The sequence below is a fragment of the Trichosurus vulpecula genome, chromosome 9 (genome assembly GCF_011100635.1).
Source record: "Trichosurus vulpecula isolate mTriVul1 chromosome 9, mTriVul1.pri, whole genome shotgun sequence".
NCBI classification, from domain to species: domain Eukaryota; kingdom Metazoa; phylum Chordata; class Mammalia; order Diprotodontia; family Phalangeridae; genus Trichosurus; species Trichosurus vulpecula.
The window spans coordinates 172208785-172226831 of record NC_050581.1 but is presented as its reverse complement, the minus strand read 5'-3'; the positions used below and the strand labels follow the sequence as shown (position 1 = coordinate 172226831).

Sequence of the window (18047 nt, the reverse complement as noted above, 5' to 3'; positions counted from 1 at the left end):
AAGTTACTAATTTAGGGTTACACGGATAATGAGTGGCAGAGTTGGGATTCAAACTAAGGTCTTTTGACTCCAAATTCAGCATTTTCACCCCCCCCCAAAAAAATAAAAACCACTCCCACCCATAGCACTGTTGGATTGCATTACATCACAGCAACAAACAGCACTGGCTTTTTGGCTAGCAAGCTGAGATCAGCAAGTTTTGAGAAAAAATAGTTTCCTCTCTTAATTTTTTAAAAAAATCATGAAGCCATCTATCCAATGAGTACTAATTGGGGAATCTAGATCTTGTGGAATTTAAAAATTCTATTAAGGAAATGGAAGATGTCTATGGTATGGAACCATAGGTTTTTTGACTAAAAAAAAGAAAAGCAAACAGCCCAGACTAAATTAGTAGTAGATAAAAATGTATTTCTACAAAACCTTCTAACAAGGCATTACAAACAATGGCGGGCATATAAATAGAGAAGCAGCTTTATTAATAATACTCCCCTTCTCCTTTCTTGATCTTTTGATGACAACCCTGCCAGAGGCACTCTTTATCAGACACTGAAGCAATTTAGGGGCTGTCATATGCCTTTCTTGATATATACATATTAGACATAGAGCAGTTTTATGTTCTTTCGCTTATTTTCGAATATAATTAAAAATGGGGCTGTCTGCTACCAGGCAACCAAGCATGGCAGAGCGTGATCACATCCTATCAAGAAGATAGAAGGAGGAAAAATAATAAAAATAATCACATATATTCCAGTAATCAGCATTCAGATCTTAATTATGCTCCAGGCGCCTTTGTTCCTGTGAAAGCCTTCCTTAGTTCCCTGGTGTAACTTGAAGGAACCTCCCAATTCTTCCCAAATTCAAGCCCTTGCTGATCATGACCTTCTTTCAGTTTCAGGGTGGGAACCTTCAGAGGAGCATTGGTCACATATAAGATGTCTGCTTCTAGTTCCCTGGGCCTCCAGGGAGGGGTGCAGGCCTATGGGAAGAATGGGAACCAAGGGCTTGGCATCCTGGGACTGGGGTTCAAATCTCAGTGTTGCCACTTAACACCAGTGTGACCTTGGGCAAGTCACGATATCAGGGGTGGGGAACCTGTGGCCTTGAGGCTGTGAGGCCGCAGGTTCCCCACCCTGGCAAAGGTCTCTCTTCTGTAAAGTGAGAAAGAATTGGAACAAATGATCCCCAATCTTCTTATTTGCCTTATGTCAATTTCCTTGTTTATTGTCATTATACTCCCTGAAGAGCTGGGGAATTTAAAAAATGTCAACATATAAAGCTATGGATTTTACTTTTTCATAATCCTGGATGGCTTCAACTATGATTTAATGGAAGTGATTCCTTGTTCAATACCTCCCACCCTCACCTCTCTTCTGAGTCTTTTTTGAGCTGCATGCCTTTTTTTTAAATCAACTTAACAAGCATCAAAAAATGAACATTTTCATATACCAAGAACAGAAAAGGGGGATTGTCTAAGAAACTGCAAATATTGCACATAGCTTTTTCCCATTGCTCTTTGTCCCCTTCTGAACTTCCATCTGCTCTCTTCTGTTTATTTTTAAATGTTTGATTTATAAACTTTTTTTTTCTTTTTTCCCTGTTTTGGGTGCACTATCACTTTGTCCCCACCCCCATGGAACTCCCCTACATCACCCTCAAATAAAGCTTCCCCTTCTAACAAATTCCTATCATCAAACAAAATGAATGCATTCAGTTGGCCCTGTCTAACAATGTATGTGTCTTGTTCGGCACCCCTAGTCCATACTTCTCTGCCAAGAGGTAAGAAGTGTAATTTGTCTTCAATATGTGTAGAGTCATAATTGGTTCTTGCATTGATCACGGTTCTTCAGTCTAGCAAAGTGCCTTTCCCTTCGTCCTTGTTGTTCAATCATTTCAGTCCTGTCCAACTCTTCGTGATGGTTTTCTTGGCAAAGAAACTAGAGTAGTTTGCCATTTCCTTCTCCAGTTTATTTTACAGATGTGAAAACTAAAGCAAACGGGGTTAAGTGACTTGCCCAGGGTCACACGGCTAGAAGTTTCCAAGCCCAGATTTGAACTCAATGTCTTCTTGTCTCTAGACACAATGCTTTATGCAATGTGCCATCTAGCTACCAGGCATGTAGGCATAAGTGTCCATCCTGTGGTGGAGTGCCCTGGTGGTGTTTTAGAGGGCTGGAACTGAGCAAGATAAGGCCAAAGCTGGCCTAAAAAAGCCTAGAGAGTTTGGGGGCTGGGAATACTCTATCTGTATACAAGGATATGGCTATGTATGTACATATATTACAACCATTCTACAACTGATGAACACCCATTTTATTCCCAGTTCTTTTCTACGACAAAACCTTCCATGTATACATATGTGAATGTAAGTATATATGTATGTGTATACTGCAGAGATAGGTTCTTTTCCTTTGTCTTTGGGGATATATGGTATACGGGTGGTGGTATAGCTGAGGTCAAAGGGAATGCCCAGGTTGGTGACTTTGGAGGGACAATTCCAAATGATTTTCCAGAATGGTTAGATATGGATTACTGTGCCTCCCTCTCTGCTTTAGGCCATTTCCACCTGGATCTTCCATAAGCATCTCAGACTTGAGAGATGAGCAATTGAATTTATCTTTTACCTTGTACCAGCTCCTCATCCTGGCTTCATGCTTTCTTACTATGGCACCCCCATGTAAATGCTCACTCATCCTTCATCCTGAGGTTTATCTCTGACTCTTCCTTCTCCAACACTTCTTACATGCAAGCAGTTACTAGGTCCTTTTGATTCCTTCTCTGATTGGCCTCCTCCCCCCCTCCCATTGGTCTGTATCCCTATTCCCACCATCCTCCTCATTACCACAAGTCTAGTCCCTTCCAATGGTTCTTCCTGCCTCTGCTTTCTCTCACTTCAATCCAGCCTTCTCGTCTCAGCCAGAATGACCCAATCTGCTTTTCATCTTTAGTTGCTATTGCTCTGCATTCACTCACCCTATGGTATAGCCAACCTGGCATTCCTGTCATTGCTCACAACATCTTCCATCAATGTGTCTTTGCATTGCTTATCTTTCCTGGCATAGACTCCCTCCTTCCCTTTATCTCTTAGATTCCTGCTGTTTCTGTTAAAGCTCATGTCCAATGCTCATAGCTACCTGAGGCCTTTCCTGATCTCCCCAGCTCTAGAGCCACTCCTCCCCCGAAATGATCTTGTATTAATTGGATATGTACTTTGCATGTGTTTATATATGTACCCACCTTCTCCACTGATGAGAAATAGGATCATTTCTGCCTTTGTACTCTCAGTGCTTTGGACAGTGCCTGGTATACAGTAGGCACATAATAAATGTCTGTTGGTTGATATTGATTGATTATGCAGAGATATGATCATTTACCTGGTTGTAAAAGTTCTTCAGTGGCTCCCTATTGCTTCTCAAGTAAAACTGTGTTTGATATTCAAGGTCTTTGACCCACTTTCCTATCATTGCTCTCTATGCACTTTATGCTAAATCCAGAAAGTCACCTCCTGCTCTCTGTACATTGAATGCACCTTAAGGCTATTTCTCATGCTTGTGATATATTTCTTCACCTGATTTTTTTCATGGTTGGCTTTCTACTCACCCTGGAAAGCTTGCCTCAGTTGTTCTTCTTCCATGAAGTTTTTTCTGGCCATTTTCATTAGCAATGATCTTGCTGCTCACAATCCCACCTCCAGTACTTTGTTTTTGCGATCTTCTAGTATATTTATTCGTTGTTCAGCCAGCTAGCATGCTGCTGTTGTTGTCCATTCGCTTCAGCCATGTCCAACTCTTGGAGACCCCATTGGGATTTTCTTGGCAAAGAAACAGGTTTGCCATTTCCTTTTTCCAACTCATTTTACAGATGAGGAAATTGAGGCAAAGAGGGTTAAGTGACTCGTCCAGGGTCACACAGCTCATCAGAGGCCTGATATGAATTCAAGGAGATGAGTCTTTCTGACCCCAGGCCCAGTGCTCGATCCTCTGTGCCACCTAGCATTTATTAAATACCTAATATATGCTAGGCACCAAGCTAAGCATGTGATACAAAATGATACAAAAAAGTGACACAAAGTAATAATGATACATAGTGATACAGATACAAAGAAAGTGATACAAAGAAAGCCACCCCCCCAAAAAAAAACCAACCCCCACCAGTCTCTGTTCCCAAGGAGCTCATACTTCTAATGGGGCTGACGAGGAATAAACAAAACAGGTCTGTATAAGATGTATACAAGATAAATCAGAGGTAATCTCAGAGGGAAGGCATGGAGATTAAGGACACCTGGGAGGGGCTTGTTGCAGCAGGAAGTGCTTCAGCTGAGACTTGAAGGAAGCCAGCAAAACCAAGGAGGTGATAGGCTGGAGAGAATCACAAGCATGGGTAATGGACAGCAAAAATGCATGTGGGATGATGGGATGTCCAGTGTAAAGAACGACCAGGAAGCCAAGGTCAACAGAGGAAGAGTACAAGGCAGGGAGGAAGGGGTAAGAAGACCAGAAAGGTAAGGCTTTGGTGGCCAAAAAGAGGATTTCATATTTGATTTTAGAGGTAATAGGGAGCCACTGGAGTTTATTGAATACAGGGGTGACATAGTCAAATCTGCACTTTAGGAAGATTGCCTTGACAGCTGAGTGAAGGGTACACTAGATGGAGAGAAATCTGAAGCAGAGGGAACAACTAGAGAACTATTGCAATAGTTCCGGTGATCAGAAGTCATGCACCAGGTTGGTAGTAGTGTCAGAGGGGAGAAGAAGTGTATATTCCAGGTGTTCCTAAGGTAGAAAGCACAGGATGTGACAACTGATTGGACATGGGGAGAGAAAGCAAGAGAGAGAGAAAGCGAGAGAGAGAGAGAGAGAGAGAGAGAGAGAGTTGAAAATGACTGGATTGAGAGACTGCTGAGAGACTGGATTCCTGGGAGCATGGTGGTACCCTGGACATTAATAGAGAACTTGGAAAGGAGAGTTGGGAGAAAAGATAATGAATCCAGACGTTGACATGTTGAGTTTAATATTTCCTAAATCCATCCAACTCAAATGTTCAGTAAGCAGCTGGAGATGCAAGACTGAAAGTCAGGAGAGAGTTTAGGGCTGGACAAGTATATCTGAAATTCATCTGCTGAGAGATGATGAGGTGCTCCTGTCCCAGTGGAGGAGTCAACATGTAAACAACTAGGTACATACAACATGTGAATAACTATGTACATACAGACGTATCTACCTTCATGCAGAGCAGACAAAAGGTAATCTTGGAGAGGAAATCTCTGGTAGCTGGAGGGAAGGGGAGGTGGCTGTTAAAGGCCTCCTGGAGGTGGTGGCAATGGAGCTGCAGAGGCGGAGGAGAAAGAACATTCCAGAGGTGGCAGAAAGCAGTGAAAAGCTGTTGAGATGGGAGTTGACATGTGAGGAACAACAAGCTGCCAATATGGCAGCTTCATAAGAGTAGAAGGAAGATAGTAAAATATAACACCATAGTAGGTGTTCAGATCAGTATGATACAAGATGGAATGTGATGGCGGCAAAGCACAGTTCTGGACACATTCTAGGGCAAAGGAAGGAAACAAACATTTAATAAGTGCCTACTATGTCCCAGGCACTGTGCTAAATACTTTGTAAATACTATCTCAATCGAGAAAAACATTAAGGAGAGAAAGAGTGCTTTCTGCTAGGAAGACTGTAAATCTGGAGCTTTAAGGGATCCCTGAGAGCTTTCAGTCTCCCCATTTTACAGATGAGACCGAGGCCTAGCAATATTATGTATAGATCAGGGGAGGCATCATGGAGGAGGTGGCTTCTGAGCAAAGTCTTGAAGGAAGGGAAGGAATCTGAACAGTAGATGAAGTGGGGGGGAGGTACATTCTAGGCATGGGTGTCTATGAGAGAAAGATATTTGAATGCATTAAGGCAGGGTAGCACTGGCTGCAAGGCCATTGTTGAGGGAAAGTGGTGATGTGAAGGGAGGCAATGTAAAACATGGTACGTTTCAGCCAAACTGTGATGAATCATAAAAACCAGGCAAAGGAGTTTGTTTTTTATCCCATAGCAAGAGGGAACCATGGAAGGCTTTTGACCAAGCAGTGACATGGTCAGACCAATGCCTTAGTATCATTTTGGCAGCTGTGTGGAGGATGATGTGAAGAGGGTAGAGAGGAGAGGCAGGCCCACCAGTAAGGAGAATATTGTATCACTCCAGGCATGAAAAGATGAGGGCCTGAAGTTAGCACATTTGTAGCTTATGTTTTAGAAAGTACTTTCTCATCCCCTATCTCATTCGATTCCCACGATGACTCTGAGGCTGAAAGGCATCATGGCATAGCTAATAGAGAGGAGAACCTGGGTTTGAGTCCCATCTCTGACACAGACTGTTTTTGTGTGACCAGAAGTCACAATGTCTCAGGTCTTTAGGCAACTCTCTAAGAGTATATATTACTGCAAAATATGGATAAAGGGGATTTTATCCTGTAGCTGGCTTGTTTATAGATTATGTCCTCCATTAGATTGCTGAGGGTAGGGACTGTGGCATTTTTGCTTTTCTCTGTGTGCCCAGCGCAATGCCTAGTACAAACTAAACACTGAATAAATACTTCTTGACTTGACTAGACTGAGACTGCCCTAAACCTGTGAAATCCAGGTTGAGTCCCTATTCTGAATGACTTTGGGAGGTAGGTAGAAAGTGAAAGTATTGGGGCAGCTAGGTGGTGCAGTGAGTCAGGAGGGCCCGAGTTCAAATCTGGCTTTAGACACTTGACACACTTGCTAGCTGTGTGACCTTGGACAAGTCTCTTAACCCCAATTGCCCTGCCTTCCCCCTCCAAAAAAAGAAAAAGAATGGAAAAAAAGAAAGTGAAAGTATTGTTATTTCTATTTTAGTGAGAACAATAACCTGTATTGTAATAATAGTATAATATAATATAAAATATAATAATAACATATACATGCACATAAAGAACTTCATTTATATGAAATTTCTCATTTAAGCCTCACATCAACACTAGGAGGTCGGGAAGGTGATATTATCAATATTATCAATACCCTTTCTATAGATGACAAAACTGAAACTCAGAGCGATTAAGTCACTTGTCCAAGGTCACACGACGAGTAAGTATGCCAAGGCAGGATTTGAATCCAGTTCTTCTGACTCTTTTCACTAAAACAACAAACAAACAAATGAACAAAATTCTGTCCTCAGAAAATCAAACAGACATTATAGTGATTTAGACAACTTGTTCTAAATGAGGATTGCCAGCTCTGTGGACAAAATTCTTTAGCAGTTAGAACATAAACCACAGTAGAAATTCCTGATGAGAATGTAAGCTCTCTGAGGGTAAGGGTTATTTTGTTTCATTTTGTCTTTGTAATCCAATTAAACATGGTACTTGCCACATAGGAGGCATTTAACGCATCCTGATTGATTATAGTAAAACGCATGGATGCACCTCATTGAGTAACCTGAGTGTTTGGATCCAGAGTTTACTAAGAAAGAGCAAGGGGAAATTATGGTGATAGAAATCAAATAAAACACATCAATAGAAGCATATTTTAAAAAAAAGTAGAATTTTGTCAGTGTCCTTTGATTTCTTTATTTTGTTTTTCAGTCTTTAATGGACCATTGAGCTGAACTCTTCCATTCAGTTGATGACTCACAAACTTCAAATTAGAGCCATCATTTAGTAGATTCAAGTGCTAGGAATAGATAAGATTTTAGGACCCACCTTGGTGTCAAATGAGAAACCATGTTGAAGGCCTCATATTCAATATCATTAAATCCCCAAACTATTGGTACCTTTTGACTTATTGGTCCTCTTAATTGGGCCATACCCAAAGGGGGTCAAAGTCAGGAAAAAGAAGCTCTCTATCTTCCAAAATATTCACAGCAGCACTTTTTCTGGCAGGAAAAAAAAAAAAAACTAGAGACAAAGAGGACTACCCACCAAGGAATGGCTGAACCATCTGTGGTGTTGAATGGAAATAACAGAACCTTATTGCATCATGGGAAATGACAAATAGGAAGAGTTCGGAGAAACATAGGAAAGGTGTGCAATGTGAACAAATGAATTTGCTCACTGGTGTGAACAAAGAAAACAAGAGAACAATATAGACAATGACTATAATGATATCAAGGAAAACAGCTCTCGAAGGTAAATGCAATGACCAACATTGTTTTCAGAGGGCAAATAAATAAACATACCTCCCTCCTCTTACTAAAAGTGAGGGACTATGGATACTGAATGGAGCTCGTGGTCTCTTGATTTTGCTTAATTATTTTTGTTAAAAAAGAGGGTTGTGGTGGCAGCATTTTGGCAAGTGACTGAAAGGCTTTAATAATTCTTCTCTCTCTACAATGTAAGCTCTCTGTGGGCGATGTCTTTGTAGTCCTAACACTGGTATGGAGTCGCTCTTAATAAATGCTTGTCGATTAAAAACTACAAAAACCACTTTTTAAGACATTTCCTAAAATAACCCATGAAAGATTTGAAATATTTCCTTTCTAACTTACAATGATAAATACGTGTCATTTCGGGGCTGGATACGACTCAGGAAATCGATATAATGGTAGGCTCCAGGTTGGCCAAGAGGCTCTGTTTTTGCATTCGGAGAAGCTTGTTAAAATTGGGAACAGAGCCAGGTACATTGTCCCAACAATCCATCTGAAGCACATAGTTAAAGGGCATTAGAGTTGTTCATCTAGCTACGGTCTAATTAATTTTCAAAAGGACACAATTGCTTCTGCAGTCTTGTAACAAGCATTTTCATTCATTCCAATGAAGCTGGGCTTGGCTCTGAGCCTCATCACAAGGGACTCTAATGGCATCGTCTCTGCTTTGTGGATCCCCTGGAGAGGCTTCCACTGGATCAACAAAGGGAGATTTGTGCCTTGGGCAAGTGTATGTAGGATAAGTGTCCAGAGAGCCAAGGCTGTTCTGTGACCTTTCCTGCATGGAAGGGCCGTGCGTGGCCATGAGCATGAAGGAAGAATCTTGGCCCTTTGGCATAATTGGATTTACCTCTGCTGCCCATAATGAAATTGTTTAGATTGGTTAAACCGTATGCTGGGACTCCTGTTAGTAGAAAAGAACTATGGGCTAATGCCAGAGGAAGGTTGTATTAGGCACGTAATGGATTCTTTCTTTGCCTGGGTTTATGTGCAAGGAATGACATTTGCTTCTGGGCATGCGGCCCAAGTTCTATTTAATTTTTAGTAAAGCTTTCCCAGGGTCACTGATGCTCTCCCCACAGATGGAGACTTCATAAATTAATAAATAGATAATAACAACTCTGCCAGCAGAATGAGTTTACTTTCTTGGGTTCTCATCCTTAGTGCTAACAGACAAAATAATGTTTGGGGACATTTGGAGTAAGTTTAGGATGCATTTTCTGTTTTAAACTTACTCCTGTCTATCAGGAGAATGATTCAGTGAAAGAAGTATAATTCCACTGTGACATTGAGCTTCTTAATGTTTGGACGATGCCAACATCCTCCACAGCCATGCTCTACTGATGCCATCTTATCTCTGCATCTGATAAAGCTTGCACCTAAAAGCACAGGACTATTTAAATCAATTTCGAAGAGAAATTAAAGTTCACGTAATTTGCTATTCCTACTACACTGAGAGTTTGTTTTTGTACATGCCAGATGATGTTACAGCCAATTTAGAGAGATGTAATTTTGTTTAATTTGCCCTCCACACAAGTACCCTGACGTTAAGTAGTCTATAAATAGCCTTCATTCACAGTGTGTGTGCTACTTCCTAAAATATAAACCCGTGTTCTATTTTTGAGTGGTTCCTGTCCTATGGGTGGAATCTAACACCACAGAACTCAATGAACCTTTATCAGCACAAGTGTAATTAAAGTAGTCATTAGGTTTTTGATACATTCATGCCACTACCCCTCTCCCCAAATGCTTATCCCAATATGGTATTTAAAAAAATTTATCTGGCTGAATGAAATATAGTCACACAGAATCACAAAATATCAGGACTTCAAGGGATCTCAAAGATTACTTACTGAATCCAGTTGGTACATACAAAAGCATTCCCTATACACTATCCCTGATAAGTGGTCCTCTAGTCTGCCTGAAGACCTCAAATGATGGATAACTCATTACTTCCAAAGGCAGCCCATTTCACTTTGGGATCACTCTAATCATTAGGAAGCTTTCCTTACATCTAACCTCCATTTGCCTGTATTTTACTTCCACATACTAATTTGAGTTCAGCAGAACAGCTTATTCCCACTTTCTTATGTTTACACAAAAGCCCTCTGTTCTTTAGATGAACTCTTTTCAGTTTCTCCTGACCATACTTTATATGGTCCTTCCCCATCCTGGTTGCCTTCTTCTGGACACTCTCCATTTTGTCAATATTCTCTCTTAAATATGGCAGCCATATTTGAATGTAATACTCCATATGTGTTTTGTCCAAGACAAAGGACAATGGGAACATCACTTCCTTTGTCCTGGACACTGCAACATTTTAATCTAGCCCAAGATTGCATTAGCTTTCTTGGTCTCCATTTAATACAGTTGACTCATTGAGATTGAATTCATACAGAAGTGAGAAGCATTTCTATAAATATGGATCTGGGAAGCTTCCTTTCACTATATTGGTGATGTTTTATATTTTGTTCAGGTTTCAATAATATTCATGTTTTATATAATATTCAAAATGAAATGAAACATCACCTTTTTCAACGCAAAGAAACACATTAGAGATGAAGAAAATGCTGCCATATATCAAACATTCAGATTCCACCAACAGTCATAATCTATGTACATTTTCTTCTCTCATGAAACTCAGTGTCCTGTGCTAGCTGTATTGTTTAACAACTTAATTTACATTTATTCTATTTTAAATGTAGCCATAAGTTACAGACCTACCCAATAACACCAGAAGAACAGCATCACCATTTTTGGGTGTTGGCCATCATCTCAGTACCAGAAAGCTTATTTTTTGGCTTTCTTTTCATGGAACCATTGTGTGCCTGGATCTTGTTCCCTACTCACATCCTAAGTACCTGTGCATTCCTATTTGATATTCCAGTCAATGAATTTATTCAGACCTGGAACCTGATTGCAGAATGACTGCAAGATCATCCTTGCTGCTCTATGTTTTGGTTTTCTATTAGGTTGTAATGTCTTGAGGGTAGCATGAGGTGGCTCAGTGCACTGAGAGAAAGGCACCAATAGAAATCATAGTGTTGAAATCTTTCTGCTTCATGGAAGTAATGAAGTTTTCTTTTTGGTCTCTTTGTGTGTGTGTTTGGGGGGTGGTGGTAAATTCATAGGTGTGAATTCAGAGATATAAAGGACCTTAGGAGTCATCAAGACCAACAACTTCATTTTACAAATTGGAAACTGAGGCCCACCAGAATAAAGCAACTTGGCTAAAGTAGCCTACGAAGATTTGAACTGGGGTCCTATGACTTTTAAACCAACCCACTTTCCATTAGGCCACACTGCCTCAATGGAAGGGGCAAGCGAAACTGCTCTAGGCTATCTCAAACCCTTGAAAAGGGAAGGGAACTCTGTGGTCATCTTTGGTGCAGATGCATTACTCTGAGAAAACCACACATGGATTGTCCCCAAGCTACCAATGGGCCCTGTTCCAAAAGTTCTTTTTGAAATCCTTTTGGGAAGTTGAATGCATTTTCCCATAGAAATGATGTTATTCATGCTGCATAGGTTCCCAGGCTAGGCCACAAAAGCCTTTTTGTAAAGTGTAAAAGGCTATATAAGCATCAGTGACTATCATTACTCCCAGTAAAGCCCTATCCAGATGCTTTGTCCCATTGTGTAAATGGTCCTGAGTTCCTGACCCTCCTCCAGACTTCCTTATGTCTGGGGAAGTCATCACAGTCCATGGGGAAGTCACTTCAGCCCCCAGCATCAGCATCATCCTTGACTCTTCCTTCTCTGTCACATATGGTATGCAATCAGTTGCCAAAATTGAGTCCACCTACAGGACATCTTTGTCTCTTTCTTTCAGCTCACTCAGCCCCCACCCTAGCTCTCCTTCCTCTCACCTGGACTATTTTGATAGCCTGCTAATTGGACTCCCTGCCTCCAATCTCTCTATTCCACCATTAATAAATAATGGGCCTAAGATGCCGGTATGGCCATTTTTCCTTTGCTCAAAAACTTTCAGAAGTTCCCACAGATCACCTACAAAACCCTGAGCTTGGTATTCAAGGCTATTCATAATCTGGCTTTTACCTACATGATCAGCCTTACTCTTCTTTTCTCTGGCCTCCTGATGCCCTTCCATCTCTCACATCTGCATCTGTTTTGCCATTCCTTATGACTGGAATGTACTCCTTTGTCTCTGCCTTTCAGAATCTTTATTATCTTTCAAGGCTCAGTTCATCTCTTGAAAATCATCTTGATTCCTCCCAATTATCTGTGACCCACCCTCCCTCAGATATCCTTGCATTTACTTCTCTATCCATGTTATATCTCCCAATAGAATGTAAATTCCTTGAGGGCAGGGACAGGTTCATTTTTGTCTTGGCATCTCTAGCCCTTATAGAGTTCCTGGCACACGGGTAATAATGGCTAACATCTATACAGCACTTTGAAGTTTGCAAAATGTTTTATGTATATTATCTCACCTGATCCCTACAACAACTCTCTTTGATAGGTGCCATTATTTCTTTTTACAGATGAGGAAACTGAGGCAAGTGGGGTTAAATGCCTTGCCCAGGTCACATAGCTAGTAAGTGTCTGAGGCAGGATTTGAACTCAGGTCTTTCTGACTTCAAGGCCAGCCCTCTATCCACTGTGCCACCTAGATGCTTCTAAGCTTAGAATAGAGTCTCGAACTATGCTTTCATTGGCATCAGAAACTTCCAGGTGAGGTAATTCGCTGAACCAAAATAGTTCAGCAACTTATCTATGACTAATAGTGTTAAAGGTGGGCAGCTAGGTGGCATAGTGGATAGACTGCCAGGCTTAAAGTTGAGAAGACTCATCTTCCTGAGTTCAAATATGGCTTCAGATACTTACTAGCTGTGTGACCCTGGGTGAGTCATTTAACCCCATTTGCCTCAGTTTCCTCATCTGTAAAATGAGCTGGAGAAGGCAGTGGTCAAGCACTCCAGTGTCTTTGCCAAGAAAACCTCAAACAGGGTCACTAAGAGTTGAAAATATGACTAAACTAAACAACAATAGTCTTAAAGAATTTCCTAAAGCAATGACACATTAAGCAACTTGAATCAAATTGTCTCAAAGACAATTCTTGTGGGAGGTCATGTCTGATCCCATCATATCTTCCTGGTTTTGAGGCTAATTCTCTATTATACTGCCTCTGATAGATAGACGCCTTTTATATTTTTGTAGAGTTGAATTCAAGGCTCACCCCAGAAAACTGGAAATTCTTCAAACCGATCTATCAATGGGCTATCTATTGATCAAGATCCCTTAGTGTGGGATGAAAGACCCTCACCAATTAAATTTATAATAAGGAGCCATATCAGGGTGGGAACAGATATAATTTTTTTTCAGTTCCCGAGAACTGGGCATCCTCTGCTAGCACAGAGCAGAACCAGCAAAGGAGGCGCTTTACAAGAGGCAAAGCACCAATAATTATACCTAACACAAGAGAATTCCCACCCACCTCTGACCCTTCTCACCATTGGCTGGGAGGTGGGCTTACAATCTGAGCACGAAAGCTAGACAAAGAACCGGGAAATTGAGGCACAGAAACTCCAATTCCCATTCCCTTAGTTAATGTTTACAACTGAGGTGACATCTATAAATCTAAAGAAGGAGAATAGGATAAGGGTAGGGGGAGACCTTCTCCATTCTCTTACAGTACTTTTACAGTAAAGGAAAGCAGGTCACAGTGACCATATTCTTACTGAGCAAATCTTCAAACCAGAACCAGAAGAAAGAACAAAAAGTTTCAGAGTAAACTTTCCCAGAGGCTGAGCCATCAGACTCTCATGGCCTCTGAATTTTTTTTTCACTTCCCTATTTCTTGATTTTTTAAACATTTCTTAGTATAGATATAGATATATATTTACACATATCTTCCCTATGAAGTCTTCATATTTTATTTACCTCACACACCTTCTTGCCAGAAGCTATCAGGTCATGATTGTTTTTCATCACCATGCCATCAGCAGCGGCTCTCCTGGGACAGGCGTTAGGGTACACTGGAAACCTAGAGAGAGCATTTTCTTTTTTTTACATATATTGCTGATTTAACTCATTAACTTTTAAAAACACAACCATAGTTGAATATTTCAACAAAAACAATAGCTAGCAATGAGTGTCTTAAGATTATTGCGTTCTTTCATTCATTCACTATTGCATATAAAAGCCAGAATGACAGTGAGGAGTATTCACTGATCCCCATTAAGAGTTTGGACACTGAACACCACCTCTGGAATGAGGCTCTTTGTCCTCATGAGCTTCTCCACTGTAATGGTGTCTTCTTTCTTGAGATGGGCCAAAATCTACCAGTTCTACCTGGTCCATTCCTTTAGTTTCCTCTACTTGTTTTCTTTTGGGCAGTAACTTTTCTCACAAAGAGAGCTTATCTGATGAAAGAAAGCCATTCTCCGGGACATTTACCTTACATTCAACTTTTTGATAAGGTCAGCAATAAATTGTGATGCCTTTTAATATCTCCATGTTTGACAATCTGACCAGGATGAGAAGTAATGACTATAGTTCTACTGTTAGCTTCTACTATCAACAAGAGTTGGTATTGGTTTCTGAAAGCCACACAATGCTTCAACCAACTGGATCTTCATGAGAAAAAGATGCTCATCTCCTCACATAGATAGAGCATTGTCCTTCTGATCCAAAGCGATGATAACATCTCCTGCTGACCTTCACCATGCAATGTTATCTTTTGACCATCTTTGCCTTTGTCGATATGAACTCAATCCTTAATTTTAGTGCCTTCCCTCTGAGATTACCCCCAACATGTCCCTTATGCCTAGAATGTTCTTTCTCCTCATCTCCACTTACTGACCTCCTCGGCTTCCTTATTTTTTTAATCTGAATACTTTATTGTATTCTTGCCAGTGAGTAAAACAGAAAACAACAAAAATTCAGAGAGGTGGATGAAAAAAGTCTGACACAAGTAGAAACTTGGATGATTGACTTGGCACACAGTCATACATAGATTAAGCTTTGTGCAGGCTTCAGAATTCTCTTTCCTTTGAATAATCATGATTCACATCACAGAACATCACATCACCTCACAGATTTCTCATATGAAAACTGGATCAGGAGATCCTTTTCAAGCAGCTTAAGACCATCTTGCTATAGGAATGAACAGCTTTTTGGGGGCTGAAAAGGATTGGTACTCCTGATTATATGATTTCATCTATATAAATTTCATATATTTCATCTATATACATAAATTATAATATATTATATAATTAATACATCAATCATATATATGATTATAATTTTAGCTGGCCTAGTTTCCATATGATTATATGTAATCATATATAATGAATAGATTAACTATATTTTATATAATTAATATGGTAATTATAATGTATAATTGCTATGTTAATATAGCAATTATAATGTGTAATTCATATATACACACACACACACACACACACACACACACACACATATATATATATATATATATATATATATACATGCATACAAACATATTATAATAGGATCATAGATTTGGCTAGAAGGGGCCTTATTGGGAGTTATCCGATCTAACTACCTCATGAATGAGGAGATTGAGGCCTAGAGAGGTTAAGTGATTTGCTTAAGATCACACAGGAAGCAATGGCAGAGCCTGGATATACATAGGAATAGAGATAGCTGTCACCATAACAGGAACATAATTTAAATCCATATCCATATCCTGTAGCCTTATCTGGATCTACATCATCTCTATCTGTTCCTGTACCTACATCTCTGTGTGCATCTAGAATCATAAAAGCACAGAATGCCAGTCCTTACCTGCCATTTACTAGACCCATACTTCAGTGAGAATCTCTTCTATCACATCCCAAACAAGGAGTCACCCCAACTTTGCTTGAAGACCTTTCAATGGAGGGAAATCATCCCTTCAAGCCTCAGCTTATTCTACTGTGGAATAGCTCTCATGGTAGCCAGTTTTTTTTTTTTAAATAAGGGTGTTCAATATTGTTATTCATGTTTTGTTTATTTTTTTTTGGAGGGGGAAGGCAGGGCAGTTAGGGTTAAGTGACTTGCCCAAGGTCACACAGGCAGTGTGTCAAGTGTCTGAGGCCAGATTTGAACTCAGGTCCTCCTGACTCCAGGGCGAATACTCTACTCACTGTGCCACCTAGCTGCCCCGTAGCCAATTTTTGCTACAAAGGAAACTTCCCCTTTTGCCATTTCCACCAATGTCTCCTCATTCTGCCAGAAGGGGCCTATGCAGACAACTTTAGCCATGTCTCTTTTCTTTTTTTTTTTTTTGGCAGGCCAATTAGGGTTAAGTGACTTGCCCAAGGTCACACAGTAGCCACTTCCTTTGTGTAACAGCTCTTCAAATACTTGAAAGCAGTCATGCTATTTCCCCTAAGGTTCCTTACCACCAGTCATCCCTCTTCCTTTCCCTCTCCCTCTCCCTCTCCTCCCTCTCTGTCTCCCCCCTCCCTCTCTCCCTCTCTCCTTATCTCTTTCCCTCTCTCCTTATCTCTCTCTCTCCCTTGCTTCTTCTCTCCCTCTCTTCCTCTCTCCCTCTCTCTTTCTACTTTCCTCCCCTCTTCTCTCCTCCTTTCCCCTCCCCTCTCCTCTCTTCTCCCTTCTTCCCTCTCTCTCCTCTTCTCTCTTCCCCTCTCCTCCCTTTCTCTCTCTGTCTCTGTCTGTATGTCTCTCTCTGTCTCTCTTTCTATTTCCCTCCCCTCTCTTCTCTTCTCCCGTCCTTTCCCTTCCTCTCCTCCCTTCCCCCATTCCCTCTCCCTCCCCTCTTTTCCGTTCCCCTCCCCTCCCTTTCTCTCTGTGTCTATCTCTGTCTCTGTCTCTGTCTGTCTCTCTCTACCTCCCTTCCCTCTCCTCCCCTCCCCTCCCCTTCCTTCTCCCTCCTCTCTTTTCCCTTCACCTCCCCTCCCTTTCTCTGTCTCTGTCTCTCTATCTCAATGTCTCTGTCTCTCTGTCTTCCCCCCACCCCCAACAGAGTTTCTCTACACTGATAGATATGAATATCTTATCTACAAAGCTATAGCTGTAAACACAGACATTCTAGTCAACAGGTAAAGCGTATCTGCATATGAGAGGGTGAGTGATCTGACTGTGAGGAGAGGTTGTTGACCCTCTGTGGTCTAAGTCAGACTACACAGTAGAGAGAACTTGGACACTCTGATAGCAGGTATTCAGGTATGGTCCAGAACGGGCGCCAGGAGCTACTCTCAAAAACAAGAATTCACTTGCTTTTATAAAAACATGGTGAGTGCAGTCATTCCAGACTTCATAATCATAGTGAATAATAATAATAAACCCTTTTGTTACTAAACAGAAACTTGTGGAAACCTATTGTAGAAGAAGCTGCTGAAATAAGTCCCTCGGGGCACCCAGCAATTAGAAATACCAGGATTCCATGTTGGGAATCAGGTTGACCTTTGGACCAGTGGAGGAGAGCGTTAATGTGTCATCCTCCTCCTCCTCCTCCTCCTCGTCCTGCACAATTACTGATTGAGTGTCTGGAAGGCTGTGGTGCCAGGCACCAAGGGTAGGTGCCAATGGGCTCTTTTTCAAGTGAAACTAGCCGATAGCACTAAGCCCCAGAACCATAGAGAGAGGGGGTTCAGAAATGACAATAGAGAGGATCTTGCAAGAAGTATCTTACCCCTTTTTTCCTCTGGTGAACAAACTGACATGAAAGCTGATTGAAGAAGGAAAAAAAAGTACTACATACACATTAAAATAAGTTAGTCCTAGACCCATTTTTTTTTTCACCTTTCCTAGGAAATCAGCCTCGGTAATCTTCCAGTAACCTATGTTTGCACAATTCTCTTTACACTTTGTGGTAACTACCCACTAATCTGGGAAAGCACTATGATTGAAGATTAGTCCAGAGAAGCAGGGTAGGCCCCATGCAG

The 18047-nt window shown here is 41.0% G+C and overlaps 1 pseudogene; it reads right to left on the bottom strand.

Annotated features, from left to right (window-relative positions):
* Positions 1 to 14352: 14352 nt before the first annotated feature.
* LOC118832298 lies at positions 14353 to 16401 on the bottom strand (annotated as a pseudogene).
* Positions 16402 to 18047: the final 1646 nt, after the last annotated feature.